The following is a 15,632-nucleotide window of genomic DNA, read 5'->3' as shown; positions in this document are numbered from 1 at the left end:
GGGTTTTCAGGAAATTTAGAACTGTCAAGCTGCCACTGTATGGACTGAAGCAATAAAGATAATCATGGCCCAAATTAATTTTGAGTTAGTAAAACAAAAGAACCTAGCACAACAAATAATTAAATCTTTTAAATTTATATTGTTGGTTTAATGGTTAGTGAAGGGGCTTTAGAAGATTTTTTTCAAACTGTGGATTGTTGCAGTTTTCAAGCTCTCAGAAGGAAGCCTTGGATAGCTCTCTGAAATTAGCAGAGCTAAATCTGGCAAACTAAAGTACTAAAAGGTTGTAATGCAAGAGGTGCACATGAATTTACCTGGTAATTGTGTAAAAAGGTTTGATCAGCCAACTCACAAGTTATTCGGTATATGCAACAAGTTCAGGGATAAAAAAGGCAAGGGGAGTGTAATCGCCAATTCAGGAAGTCTCCCAAGGCTTCAGTGCTGTCTCAGTGCTGTCTCAGTCATCAATGAGACCCTAAGATGCTAGCTAGAGATGTGACTGGCAGCTCACATGTATGAATGATGTAAAGAAATTAATCGTAAGTGAGCGGTTCCAGACAAAACACTGGTCACATAGGTTGGATACAAGAAATCCTGGAAAAGACTTCCTGAAATACTGATAAATCTTCTTCATCTCAATTTCTTCCCATCCTTTGGGACTGGCAACAATCAATCTTAAAACACCACACAACTTTAGTGGTCTGTCATGCCATCTACTCCTCATCTTCATCTGCCATTCAATAGTGCCATCAGAAAGAGCATTCAAGGTTTATAGCACCCTGCCCACATTAGCATCCAAAGTGTTTGCAACTTGGGTGTTTCCTATGGCAAATTCATGTTTGTCATGACTACATGGCAAGCTAGAGATTTAGGTCGCTACATCAACGATGTGCAGCACTAAAGGATACTGCTGAAATGCTGAAAAGGAATATATAGCAAGTCCACATGTAGAGTTTGGGAAAATCTCCCCTTAGCAAGGAACTGGGACCTTTTTGTTACAGTATTCTGTGGTTTGATATCAGACTGTGGGCCATTTACTAGGAAATATAAACTCTTGACATTCTCCCAGCTCTACATTTCTATGATCCTGTATTAAAATATTCTGATGCTTGGACATTATAATGACTTGCATTTACATGATTTTTGATTGCTTATTTTATTCCAACTAATTCCAAAAATTTTAGCTTTGTATTATACTAGGGCAGGCTAAGTATTGGGAAGGTAAGTTTTCATTTTCCCATAAAACTCCTTGATATATACAGACTTGGAAATTTTCCTTTTATGACACATTGTTTACACTTTCCATATCATATTCTTTTATGATTTGTTTAGAAAAATATATTAGTAGAGAACATTGGATTCATAAAAATATGTAAGAAAGATCTTCATTCGCAAATCAAATGCAACCTGCAAATAGTAGGTTGTAAATCAGATACTTTTGGCTTTATACAAGAGGCATATCTTGCTCTTTTTATGTTTTTGTTTGTTTGTTTGTTTGTTTGTTTGTTTTAGACAATATCAGCTTCTTATGTCAAGAAAATGTGATAGGGAATGGAAAGACTTTTTAGAAAAGTCTTTAGATTTTAAAAGACTATAGGAACAAAGGTTTTTGCCAAACTCGGAGATGTGAGCCAGAGCCACATTTTCAAAGGCTTTACAAATTTGGAGCAACTAGTCAAGTTTAAAACTCTTGAGAACTTGATTACTAATGGAAGATTTTTCTGAAGTTACTATACTTCCTGAAGAATCTAGAAGTGCTTGGACTTTCTTAAACCAGAATTTTAAGTTTTAATAATTTCCAGCAGAACTGCAAAAATAGAGAGAATGCAAAGCTTAAAGCATCCTAAGAATTTCCCGTTGCAAGGATAAAGGCAGTATAACCATTAACTTGAGGTAAAATTACAAGTCTGGTGAATATATAGTAACAAACTGCATATACATGAGCTTCCCTTGGAGGTACTGAACTGCTGAAAAAAGGACAAAAAGGGACTTTTTAAAATCAAGCCAAGCTATAAGATCAATATAAGCTTTCAATTCCCCAAATACTGTGAGAAGAAAAGGTATAGAAACTCCAGAGCTAAGAAAGTGATTCTTCATTACACTTTCTCCTCTTTACTCAACGTGTTTCTACAAGGAAGGCAGGAAAAGAAGAGAGGGCAAATACAGAGCACCAAGATGAACCAAATACCTAAGCTGGCACTGTTTCTTCAGCTCAGAGGTATCAGTTAGTTAGACTGCAGCATCCCAGATAAGTTTGCCAAAGCAGAGTACAGCAATTAGGTTAAATTACTCCAGTTAATAACTGTAGTATGATGTAAAAGATGCCACTTTAATTTAAGCATGAATAGCAATGCCCATTAACAAAATTATATTCTGAAAGCTGACATGAACATCAGCAGAAATTCTTAGCAACTATTAATTTGCTGAATAAGCTCTTTGAATGTCTCCTTTGGAGCAACTGCCTTACACAGTTCCATAGAAGCTTTGGAGAACACTAGTTATAACTAGCAAAGTGACAGACATGTGCCTGAATAGGCATTCAGAGAGGTCATTAAGATTTGGTCTGCTCTTTCTTGCTTCTCTGGATGCTGCTGCTGCATGTGCTTTGAATAGAATTACTCTGCACTGCATTAATATGTCCCCACCTGCCTGGCAGCCTGAATACAACACCTACTGAAATCAGCAGAGAACTCCAGGTGAATTCAGAATGTGCAGTAAGGACTGGTTTAGTCTTCACCAATTTTAGCTTTGATTGTACTGTAGATGTTCTTTTAAGATGACAGAGAGCCAAATTAATATTGGCTTGTAGATTAATTAAGCAATACAGACCTTCACAGCATTATTATGCACTTTTCTTTTATGCAGTTCAGTTCATCAATATGCAAGAAGTTTGAAGTGCATCGTGCAAAAACATTGCCTGATTGCTCCATGTTGAAGAGGAAAATTCTCTCTTAGGTGTCCATTACCAGGTTCACTTAGTAATAAAAGCATTTTTCTGAAAGGATTTGGGTTATCTGCAGAATGAGGCTATTTCTTCTGTAGTAAGAAGAAACATAGATAAAAATTATGTTGGACCATACAGATGTCTTTAGACTTTCTGGAACCAAATGATAAGACAATCCCCAAGGAACTGTTGTGCATATTGAACGTTGCAGTGAAACAAGCAGATACACAGGGAAATAGGAAGAAGCAGGAGGAGTTTTAATATAAGTTAAAGTCTTGGTGGTTTTGTTTCACTTCCTAGAATGTGAATTGAATTTTTTCTAAAAGTGCATTAGGATCTATGGATACAAAGTGAGCATTTGCATAACAGGTGATTGCACAAGATACAAAGCTAGGCAGACTGAGCTGTCCCGTGTATGCGCTATCTAACATTTGCTAAGGAACATTGCAGATTTTCTTGTGATACAGTGACCACATCCAAATGTTTTGTATGAGAACTTTTGAGGAAATTAATTTCCTCAAACAAAATTAATAAATGTGTACAACCATTCAAAAAAATATGTATTTCACTTTTCTTCTCTTGAATAGATTTCCTATATTTCTGGGTTTGTAAAAAAACATACAAGGATGTGGAGCAATTTGTTTGTGCATTGCAGATGCCACAGGAGCAGCCTCCCTGTGTGCCTGCATTTTGCAGAAGAATATGTAGAATAGACCAAGAGTTTTGAATTGTTATCTGTTGTTTATCATTTGTGGCCTGATTCAAGAAGGCAGTGGGACAGGTGTCTAAATGCTCCTGTAGAACAGAGATGCTTTCCCAAGTTAGGAACTCTGATAACCAACTCCTACATAAATGCTGTTTATTTTCTAAACTGACACCATGCAGTAGATAAGGAGCACTGTAGAGATAAAATGCACTTACAGAGATGTGAACTATTTACCAGAATGACACATGCCTAGCATTTTGGGGACTGAACCAAATTTAGAAATATAATGTCCTAATTCCTTTCTTGTGTCTAATACATTAACTCAAATGTCACTTAATAAGCAAGTGAAACCTGTCCTGCTTGTAATGTACAGTTTGCAGAATTCAAGCTTTGATTTACAAATAAAAAATTCATAGATTTTGTAGGTATGAGAATATATTCTATTCAGGCATGGGAGTTCCCTAATAAACTGTGTCTGGAAACAGTGTATAATGGTGGATTTGAGAGAAGAGACTTTCTCTTTAAAGACCCCAAATCTGAAGCCCATTTATGACATTAAGGGGCAATATACACATTTCACTGTTGATCATTTTAATAAGGGATAACAAGCTGTTTCGGGTGAAATCCATTTTAGGGAGGGAATGAACAGTGCTGCAGCAAAGGAAATGCAGGAGTGACAAGAGAGGAGACCAGAAACAGGCAAGAGGGAGGCAAATAATATAGGGGAAATGAGGGAAGATCAAACGCAAGTAGAGGACATTGTCCATAATGATGAAATAGCTGTATTTTTGTAGCTGTAATGGTCAAAGGATCGAGGAGAGGCAAGATTTGTAGGTGATACCATTAGTAATGATTTATATCAGTTGGTTTAATAAATTATATTACCTTTGCCTACCAAAGTGACCTCTTATACTGACAACCACCAGAGGTAGCTGAAAGTTTTCTGTCAGAAAGTTCAGCTGGCTTGGGTTTTTGTCCATTTGCTTTTGTTGGTTGAGAGTATATCAAGGAAATGTTCACCTCTAATTTTTCAGGATTTTGTGGAAAATCCTTTAACCTGAACCCCTCAAAGTTTCCATTTTCCTGTGAAAAACTTAACTGCTAGCAACAAAAAACTTAACTGAAAAATAACATCCCATTTTGCTGAATAATTTTATTACATATAATTTTCCATTGAGTGTTATTGAACATGACAATATTTATCAAGCAAAAGGTTTAAAATATCAGTAACTAACTACACTGAATAAATGGAGATAATTTTCTATGTAGAAGAACTGCCCTGGCTTACAACAACGTCTCTTCTTATTGCCTAACAGCTGAACTAATTTGTAACTATTTCCTACCACTACCTCAGAAGACAAAGAGAAAAAGGTGTAGAGGAAGGGGAATCACACTAAACATACCCTGAGAGCTGTGTGATGGGGTCCTGCTGGTGGGAGCTGCACTGTAGCTTTACAAATTCTGTTACAGCACCTACAGCAGATGAAGTAACAGCTGCTGAAGAGTATTTCAAAGAGTGACCAGATATGCCACCGAGATGCTGTCCCCACTGCTTATAGGGAACAAACACAGATGGGTGCATTGATCTCCCAAACAAGACTGAACCCATCAGGCACCCCTGCTTTGCTCCTGATTACCCCAAGGGCAGGAGATTACATAGCATCTCTTCTCCAGTCAGGGCTGGGGGTCTTCTAAGCCCCAGCTATCCTCCAATGCTACTCAGGGTCAGTCTCAGCTTTATCTAGGCTTTTTGGAGCTTCTGATGCCCTGGCAGAGCAAGGACGGAATGTCTGCACATGATCCATCATCCTGGAGCGAGGTGTGGTTCTCTGTGGATGATGTGGGAGGCTCAGAGTCCAGGGAAGACAAGGCTCAGGAGTGGGTTTCCCTGAACCAGTCTATTTCCACTGGGACATTTTGGCTCCCTTTTGCCTTAGGATATTAAAATTAAATAACAGTTCTGCACGCTATCCTCTACGCCTCCAGATACTCCCTTGGAGTGGTGTGTCCTCTGATACATCTCCTTACAAGAGCCCTCTGAAAAAGGAACCTTGTGGGAAGCCATAGCATAATTAGATAGAGGCTTTCCTGGTGAGATGTGGCAAAGGGCAAGAAAATGACAGCCCCATTCTGGCTCATCCTCCCGGCCTCCTTGTCCTGAGCAGAGCTCACGGGGCTGTGGCTGAGGCATGGGGGGCTGCCTGCACGGCCGCCCTCCAGCAAGACAGGGAGCATAGCTGGGAAAGGGAAGAGGGGCAGGAACTTCTCAGGGAGCTCTTTGGATGTCCTCTCCTGCTTGATCATTTCCACTTCTCAGGGCAAGCATGTCCCCACAGCACCAGGCAGCTGAACCCTCCTGTGCTGGCACCACAGCACTACTGCCCTCACATCCCTTGTCCCAACCAGGGGGAGGGACCCACACATTCCACCCTCTTTTTTTTTGGATGAAGGGAGTCTGGAGTACGTTGTTCTTGTTTTGCTGCCCTTCTCCCTTTCCCTCAACTGAAACTCCTGTGCAGAGGGCATGCAAAATTGTTCGCTGCCGTGGTAGAGCCTTTGCAGTAGGGCAGGCTGCAGAGGTGGCTGCAACTGTAATCAGTAGGTGGAATGCGGGGACTGCAGCAGGGCAGCGCTCAAAGGACCGTGGGGGGCCATCAGGGCACAAAGTAACTCAGCAAGCTGGTGATGACAGTAGCCCAAGCAAATCATGTCTTGCAGGGAGGGGATAGGAAACATTTTGTGAGTTTGCTTTTGCTGTGTAGTTCAGAGAGGCATCGCGGAAAGTGCAGGAAGAGAGCGAATAGTAGGGGAGAGAAATTGCAGGAAGCAGGTGGGCAGTTAAAAGTGAAGAGTCTGGTGGGAAAGGAGGGACCATGGTGGGCAGCAAGCAACCGCCTGTCAAAAGTACAGCAGAAATAAGACACAGCAGGGTGAAGAGAGGTTGAGGTTGCACACGTCAGGAATACGGACTAAGGGAGTGAAAATAGATCTGTTTCCTGACTGTTCTTAGGATAAGGCATAAAGGACTTTGTGGTTTCTGTTGCAGTGTTTGCTAGGGCTGTGATGGCAGCGGGTGGCTTCATGTACTTCTTGGTGGTGTCTGTTGCTGAGACAAGAGAGGAAAGCGGGGCCAGAGTAGGTGCGCAGGGCCTAGAAGGTGTTAGTGATGCTTCTGCTATGAGGTGCTTCCACAGGTTGTTGGGGCACTAGCAGTGACCACAGCAGTGTCTGTGCCCAGCTGCCCAAATCTCCATTCCATGGAGACCCTGCAGGATGCAGGGTCCAATGTCAATGTGTGACTGGCCTGGGCTCAGAAGTTTGTAGGCCTCTTGCCAGGACCATTGCCAAGAAGACACATAGTCTGGATGCAGCCACCTTCATTTGGGGATAGCAATTTTCAGTATATAGACATAGGCTAAGCTTCGCCTCGTGGCCATATGGTCAGAAATCACTGTCAGGCTCCTTCTGGTTACTACTATGGTTATAGACATGGTACCCTTGCAGGCAACTGAGTTTATCTGGGAAAGAATCACCCTCCGCTCCACCACCTGTCTGATTTTAGCTCTTCTCAGCAGATCCCTGCATTGATCCACCCGTATATGGGTGTCCAAGCTCATTCTGCTGGCTCACAACTTCTGTCATCACCTATGAAAAAGCGTTGCCTTGAACTTCTCATCACCTTTGTCCCTTCTTCAGGAGTTGCAAAGGGGAAGGGGTTAAAATAGTTTAGTGACTGTGAGCTCTGCTCTGTATCCCACTTGTGTCAGTGTAGAGCTTGGAGAAAAAGCGACAGCGATGTATACACAGTGTTGCACTACTACAGCAGCAATCACAGCAGAAAGCACTGCCTTACTCCAGATCACCCTTTCAGATCCTAGGAAAAGCAAGGAAGAAGAGGGGAGGAAAAAAAAGGACATACTTTGTGAATGGCAGGTGAAGGTCAAGTGCACATGCACACAACACGCACCCACACACTTTCTTTCAAGTTCTTGTCTCCTATTCTTCTTGACATATTGATCATGGAAATGTGTGCAGGACTCTGCTCACAGGGAGCAACTTTGATGGATCAGAGGGGAAATACTTATGCCAAGAACACGACATTTCATGTCCTTCCTTTGCTTTTCAAGTAGGATTATGATAGCTTTTCAGTTAGCATTAAAATAAGCTGAAATACTTCAAGCCAGTGCTATTTAAATTAAAATTAATGTTATTCTCCTGCACTGTGGAATAAAACAAGTATTTGTCAGTGGTCTAGGAAGAGAAGAGCTAAGATCAAATATGCCCTTTGTGTGTAGAAACCCCTTTCAACATCAATGAATATAGCAAAGTCAATGCTTGCCATATCCCAAATTCTTACACAGATTTTTTTCAGTCAGTTTCAACAGATTCACTGACACCCAAATGCTTTGTTATAAAGATTGATAACTGCCACAGTAGTGGGAGGCAGATCCATCCATTATCCAGATAACTTTGCAGGCAAACACTAAGTAATATTTTAATTCCCTTATCAGTATTCCTGGTCATCTTCCAGTTCTGCCTAAGCACCCCCAACCCAGGTTCCTGGGGTTTGAGATGCACCTGCAGTTTCTAGACTATTAGCACTTACATGCATGACTTAGAAGATTTTAAGTAAACTTTCGTATTAACAATAACAGAAACATAACGGTTTGTTAATGAAATGCAGATTGTTTCACACATAAAAACTCTTACATTTTCTTCCACTACAATAGTCTTCCTCATTTCTCCTCCACCACCAGAAATGAGGTAACCATCAGCTTTCTGCTATTAGTACATATTGGAGAAATGAAGGTCTCCCTCCTTGTACTTCCCTGGCCTATATCTCCTGGCTAAATCACTCATTCCCCGCCTCTGCCTGTTCTTCTGCTGTCAGGTAGTAATAACAATTTTCCTGAACTGTTTGCTGGGACCCAGGTAATAAATGATAAACAGAAGCGTAAATCCACCACTGGTGTATTTGGAGATAGCATGAACAAGGGCTGGCCCTCATACTTGCCCCAAAGAAAAATGGGGCTTAAGCTGTGACTAGCACCATTGCCAGAAGAAGAAATCTCCCAGCTTCAAACTTTAGGCACAAGGCATGTTTAAATCACAGAGCACAGAGAATCTGCTGGAGATCTCAGCAAACAGTGTCTCACAAAACATCAGGACGATGGAGATATTTGCATCCCCAGGAGCCCTTCCAAAGGTGGGATGTCGCTGTGCTGTGCTGAGGGGGAAGAGCTGGGTGATTCTTCTCCCCAGACAGCGTACAGTACCAGATCTCTCAGAGGAACTGCTCAGGCGGTGGAAGGGCAATGGAGAAGAGTAAAAGGAGCAATAAACCCACATGTTCTTTCAAATGCTCCTAACTTCTGTCTCGGAGAAACAACTGGGACCTGGATGCTCTGACACTCCTTCATGTCACCTGGTTCTCTGCCTGTGGCCAGCCAAGGATTCAGCAAATGTGTTACCCATTTGCCATCAGGGCTGGCATGGAAGAGATCTTTTCAGCTGATTTGGTTGGAGCTGAGGGTTCAACTCTTGCTCATGCCTCTCATGCTCTTACTCCCTTCCTTTGGTGAAATCAAGGCTTCACATACAGAGTTATCACCTGTGGCTCCAGAACCAGCCTAGTCCAGTGAAGGGGACTGTGTTCTCCCCTTCCCCTTCACCCATCTCCTCATCTGCTTTTGGGGGATCTTGCACTGAAGTTTCTCTGTGTGATCAAAGATGATAGAAGCAAGTTTCCCAAGCTTTAAAAGAAAGTCTGGAAATGCTGGCCCATTCCTGTCCTCATTCATGCAGGATTTTGTTAAAATGTTCAGTTCACACCGTGTTCAGTATTGGTGCCTGTCAGACCTGAAGGTTCTGCTTGTTTATCCAGATACCAAAAGAAAAACGTAGAAACCCTGGGCACTTGTACTATACTGCTGCCTTGCAGTATTTCTAGTTTCCTTTCACTTAACGTAGGAAACCTGTTTGAATTTTATGTGCCCTTTCCTCTTCATGACACTACAAACAGGCAAAGATCTCTCCTACCCTTCAGTAAACCTGCACCATCATTTCAAACCCTTGCAGTAGATTACAATTCATTTTCATATTTGCATCAGAATATTTGAGAACATGGTACTTGCAGCTTCTGAGAAATGAATGAGGCACTAAACCCACTTTTCTTCCACATGACCTTCAAACCAAAGGACAATACATATTCTCAACTCTTTCTTTGCAGATGGTAAATTTGATACCACACTTCCGGCATGAAGGACAATTTTTGCATCTAAAGTAAAATATAGCTGAATGCTCTAAATTTTGCCAGTATAGAATAACTGAAAAGTATGTTGTTCTAAGGCTGATAGTGCTGGTGTGGGAGTTCAGAAAGGTGGCTGAGAAAATTGTAAGATCCAGTCATTGGAAGAAACAATTATATCTTACTTCTGAGAGACCTTCCTGCTTGAATTTGACCTGGCATTTCAGAGAAATGGACCTGCCCAGATACCTGCCTGCACTGAGCTGGCAGTGGCAGAAACAAAACCAGCACATCACAGCTGAATTTCTCAAGCTCTGTGTGTGTTACAGAGTGGTTTAAAATGCCAAGTTCACAAGCCAGCACTTCTCCGTCAGTGCGAATGTACACAATACACCACAAATTACAGCAGTTTTCTACACTCATGTTAAAAAGGAAGATTATTTTGCCATGATATGACATAATGTGAGTCTAAGCAAGAAGTTACATTATTGTGCCAGGTAGCATCACCTTGACTTTGCTGTGGGTGCAATTATACGCAGGGTCTTTTATCAACATGAGAAAAATAAGCAAGCAGGATAAGCATTTATTTCACTACTCGCTTCTGATACAGCCATCACTCTGTACATTATTTTCAGCAGGGAAGGAAACCAGAACCAAGCATGATTTACTAATTTGAAATTTTTCTGGGGGAAAGAAACTTCCTCCTGAGAATATCATATATATATAAAAATCTCCAGACAAATGAATGATTGAAGAGAAGTTTGGAAATGAGGTGGTAAGCTATCTGGCATAAAAACTTGGAGAGCCTTTATCTCCAGACCACCTGCTCCCTGTGCTGTCTGCCAGCAGAGCAGTTACCTGCTAACTTATTGCAGGAGGAAGCACGCAAAAGCTAAATATAGCTCAGGCATAAGTGTTTATATTTGAAACACCTGCACAGCTGGATACAAAACAAATGCACTACAGCAAAACACACACAAAACACAGAGAAACCCGTGACACGGCACCACGAGTTGCAGTCTGAGGGTGTTCCAAACACAAGAAAACACTCTTTCCTGTGAGTGTGGTCAAAGAGGTTACCCAGAGAGTTTGTGGAGTCACCATCCTTGAAGAGGTTCAAAACCTGACTGGACACAAACCTGGACAACCTGCTCTCAGTGACCCTGCTTCACCAGGTGGGAAGGTCTTTTTCAACTTAAAGGCTTCTGATGCATTTGTATAAGTACTAACACATGCAGCTCATTTAGAAGGATAGTAGGTTCACATGTCCTGCCAAGTCTACCCACATATCACTTCCTCTCTTCTGTGTGAAAGCATAACAGGAGTTCATGCAGATTAACAGTCTGTGAGTCCCCGGTAAACATCTGCACAGATTATAAGGCATATTGTGAAAATAGCCTAAAATAGCCTGGTCTTCTGTCTTGGTCTGTCCATTTATCTTGCTAGTTTTTCCCCCAGGTGCTTGTACTGACTGTAAAAATCCTGAATATTAAAGGCAACACAACATCATTGTTTCCTTACTGCAAATACTTCATGTGGGGAGTGTATGCAGCTGCAGTACTGTGCAAGATAGGAGGGAGCATGCTTATGTATGTTCTGGGTCAAAAAGAAAATGAAATTCTTTCATTTGCTGCTGCTATGTTGGGCAGGCCAGCTGCAATTTCTCTTTACTTATACAGAACATGTGACAGGTTTTCTCACCTGCTCTCCCCAGGGTAGACACAGAAGCAGCACACAGACGAAGGCTGGAAGAAGCATTAATTACCATACCTAATGTCAGGGTTTTTCCCAAAATCTGGAAGCCCCAACTCTAATACTGAAAAGATATTTTCTGGTAGTTTAGTGACAGAGGGATTGACTCCTCTTATCTTTCAGGTTTGCTGGCCTTTGCTTCCTGTTTTCAGGTTCCCTTCACTACTTACAAGGCTGGGTAGCATTTGGCTAGAAGCACATTCTGTAACAATCTTTTCCACAGTAACTATTTGTCATTTCCATTGCATGTGACTCAGACCTCAAAGAATTTTAAGCAAAGCTTGCAAGCACCTTAAACAGAAACTATAACTTGTTGTTGCACTGCAAATACACGATGTTCTGAACATTACAGTTCTGCTTTTTTCACAATATTAAAATTCTAAGTGACTTTTTAAAATTCCTCTTCATGGCACTTGTTCTGATAAATGGCCTAATATTAATAAAAAAACCTTGTCCTTTGCACAGGCAGCTTATGAAGTGGAGACTTCTAGCATGCTAAAAAAATAGACTGCTGCCATGACTGAAGTACTGTATCTTTCATAAGCTTGGAAGGAGAACAGTCATTCTAGTTAAAGGAGATATTTTGTGGCAGCTTGCTCTATTTTACCTTTTTTTTTATTTTTTAATCTGTGATTATTCTGTGGGAAGATGGCAGACATCTTCCCATTTTCATTCCAGGTTAATCTCTCCTACACTGGATGCCCAAAGGGCCTCTGCTGATTCCTCCAAGAAGCCATTTCTCTAAGTGAGATGGCCAGTTTCCTTTTCGGTGGCTCGTCCAGCTCCCTGATGGACCAGGTCCTCTCTGTCTGCTCCTCTCACAGCCCCTTTGCAAAAAGCTAATGTCAGGATGTCTCTACTGGTCAGAACACGGGGCTATCTGGGTCCGTACCCTAACACTGCCAGTTGCCAAGACCCAAAGAAGAGCAAAAGTGTGTAACTGTAGTTTCCAAACAGCAGTTTGAGGAAATAAGGACTTACTGACCCAGAGGGCATGAAGCTGTTTAATGGCTGTCAGTGGCTCTTCTGTGAGTTTTGTTCAGTTGTCATTTGAACTCCGTAAACTTCTAGGGTGGCCAGGCGTCTGCCACTTGATTATGTAGGAAGAACCAAAACCCATGACTCTATTTTGTACTGAACATACCACTGACTAGTTTCTCTCAGTGCCTTTCATTTTTGTTCTAAAACAGACACTGAAGGACTGTTTCTCCAATGCTACTCATGATTTTGGAAACTTCTGTAATATCTTACCTCCCCAATTGTTCTTTTCCAGTCAATTTGGTCATTCCTTGTACAGAATATATTCTGTACTTTGATCATTCTTGTGGCCTACCTCTTTAATTTTGCCATTTGTATCACCCATTCTGAAATGGAAGAACAGAAACACAACATAGCATTTCAGATAAGAGCGCACCATCAATATACACAGTGGTGTAACTGTTTTGTTCTGTTCCATTTCTAATCACCCCTAACATTCCAGTGGTTTTTTTTGACTATTCCTGACTGTTAAGCTAATAGTTTTCTAAAATTATTGTAAGACTAAAACCTTGTTCTAGTTCATGGCCCACCACCATGTATGCGAATTCATGACTATTTTTTCTGTGTACATCTATATTGAACTTCATCTGCCTTTTTATCACTCAGTCATTCAAGCTCCTAACATTCTTCTGGAATTCTTCACATTTAGCCCATCTTTGTCTAATGGCTGTCCTGTATAACGTCTTCAGAGGCCTCTGCCATCTCACTACTTACACTTTTTTCCAGATCACTGTGAATATCTGAGACAATAAAATTATCAATGGGCCTGCAATAGTAACTTATTGGGAAAACTGACCACTTATTCCAACCCTCTGTTTCTCATTTTTAACCAAACACTTATCCATGTGAGAACCTCCCTTTTTATTCTTCAGAGTCTTAATTTTAAATCTTCTTGGAAACACAACTTGTCACTCAGTTTCTGCCAGCCTGCAGCAGACAATAGGGTCATTCAACAGAAACAGCAAAGGATATTTTTCTCCCCTTGATTTTAGCCCAATCAATTGCATGTTGATTGCGTGTGTTTTCATGAATGCTAATGACGATGTGTGCTGGGCATATGTGGCTGGGTCAGGAACAGGACCTTGCCTGTGTTGTTTTGAAATGAATCAAATCCCATAGACATTTAAACTGGAAATTATGGAATTGGACAAAACTACATGTAAATTTTGTGACTACAAAGGAACAATGCACTCAGAGTAATAGGTAGCAAATTCATGATATTCAAACACAAGCAGTGTAGGGTATGAAAACTGGGACTAGGTAAGCAATGCTAGGGTATCACCAAGTACCTCCATCTCCAACCATGACCTCTGTGTCTAGCCACTGCTGGCAGCACCTGGAGGGCAGCTTGCTCCAGGGCGAGTGACAAGGTCAGGGAGGTAGGATCTTGCTCCCTTCCAGGTCAGCCCAGCATGCATCAGATCAGAAGCTGAGCACTGGGGTGTGGAAAAACCTCAGGTCCTCGAGACCTCACTAGGAGGGACGGAGCCTGCAGACTGTGCCAAGAAAGACATTGCAGGCCACAGTCACCATTGTGCGAGAGGGAGGCAGAGCAGCCTGGGTGGATGGGGGAGCTGGCCATCAAGAGTGGACACTGCATTTGTCAAGTCCTCTGTGGTGGCTGGACCAGTTCCCTCCTGCCACATGGCAGGTGAATTGAAGTAAAAGGCAGAGAACACAGAGAAGTCATCTTTTCTGAGCTTCATTCCTACCACTTTCCCTCCAGGAGCTGCAGACCATACATCAGTAGCCTGAGTAAGTGCCCAGCATGCAAAAACTCTTCAGACTTCTATGAGGGCCTGGACCCAGCAGACTATCATCTCATACAGGGTCCTACCTTCACTGTTGCAATGCCTTGTAGTAGGTTTGACCTCTGGGGATACCTCCAGTAAGCAGTACCTTTTGGCCTTTTCTCCAAGGGGAAGAGCTCCCAGGGGTCAGATGCTCCCCACAAGCTCTTTCCTTCTCCCACACTCACCATCTATAGACCTCATTTCCCCTTAGCTAGACCTATCCTTAACATTTGTTCTAGTCTAATGCCATGAATCAATGTGCTCTCCCTCTATCCCCCTTTTCTCTTCAGTAGCTGGGGGCCTCCCCAAAAGCCTGTTGGAAGCTGCTCAGAATGGGAGGAAAATCTTGAATTTTGCAATGAGGATACAGAAATCACAGAAGAAAAAAAAAATAATCACTGAATCTGGAGCACACAATCCTTGTCCTCCAACTGCTTATGCACAACAGTACACAAATGACCAAAATGAAGAGAAGTATAAGCTCAGACATGAAACATGCAGTTTATCAATAGCTGGATGTTCAGTCATTCCTGAACTGGTGCTGCATAGGTCAGTGCTGGAGTGGGTGTGCGGGGCACTGGAAAGAACAGAAGCATTTCTTAGGAATATTCTTATGTCAAGTGCTTTATTTTCTGTCCCATTATTATGCCATTCACCATTTCAGTAAAGTAGATGTCATTTTTGCATTTAGTTTTTTGTTCATGACAGTTTTTCGTCTCCTCTCCACTCACTAGACAAGGATTTTTGATGGACTGATGACATTTATGTATATAAGTGACATATTCTACCTAAAGCTGTTCTTGAGAAAAGGTCTATTTTTTTATGATATGAAGAGGACATTTGTGATGGGAAGTAATGGAGGTGAGAGCAACAGACAGAGTAAGCTTCTCACTGAAGTGCTTCAATTATTTCAATCAGTAAAAAGAAGGTTCAGAAAGAAAGATCAGTCTATAATGTGAAGAAATTGGAGGGGGCGGGCGGAGGCTAGTGGGAATGCTTTCAGTGGTTTCTGCTGAAAGGGTACTGACTTTAAAAAAACTCAAAAGCTTCAAGATGGATTGACAGAAACAACACTGAAAAAAACTATTTAATTTATGACAAAAAAGCTTTGGCTAAAATTTGTCATTCGATTTTTTTATTCTAATCACCAAT

This window comes from Buteo buteo, chromosome 28 (assembly GCF_964188355.1).
Source record: "Buteo buteo chromosome 28, bButBut1.hap1.1, whole genome shotgun sequence".
Lineage (NCBI taxonomy): Eukaryota > Metazoa > Chordata > Aves > Accipitriformes > Accipitridae > Buteo > Buteo buteo.
This window is presented reverse-complemented; position numbering follows the sequence as displayed.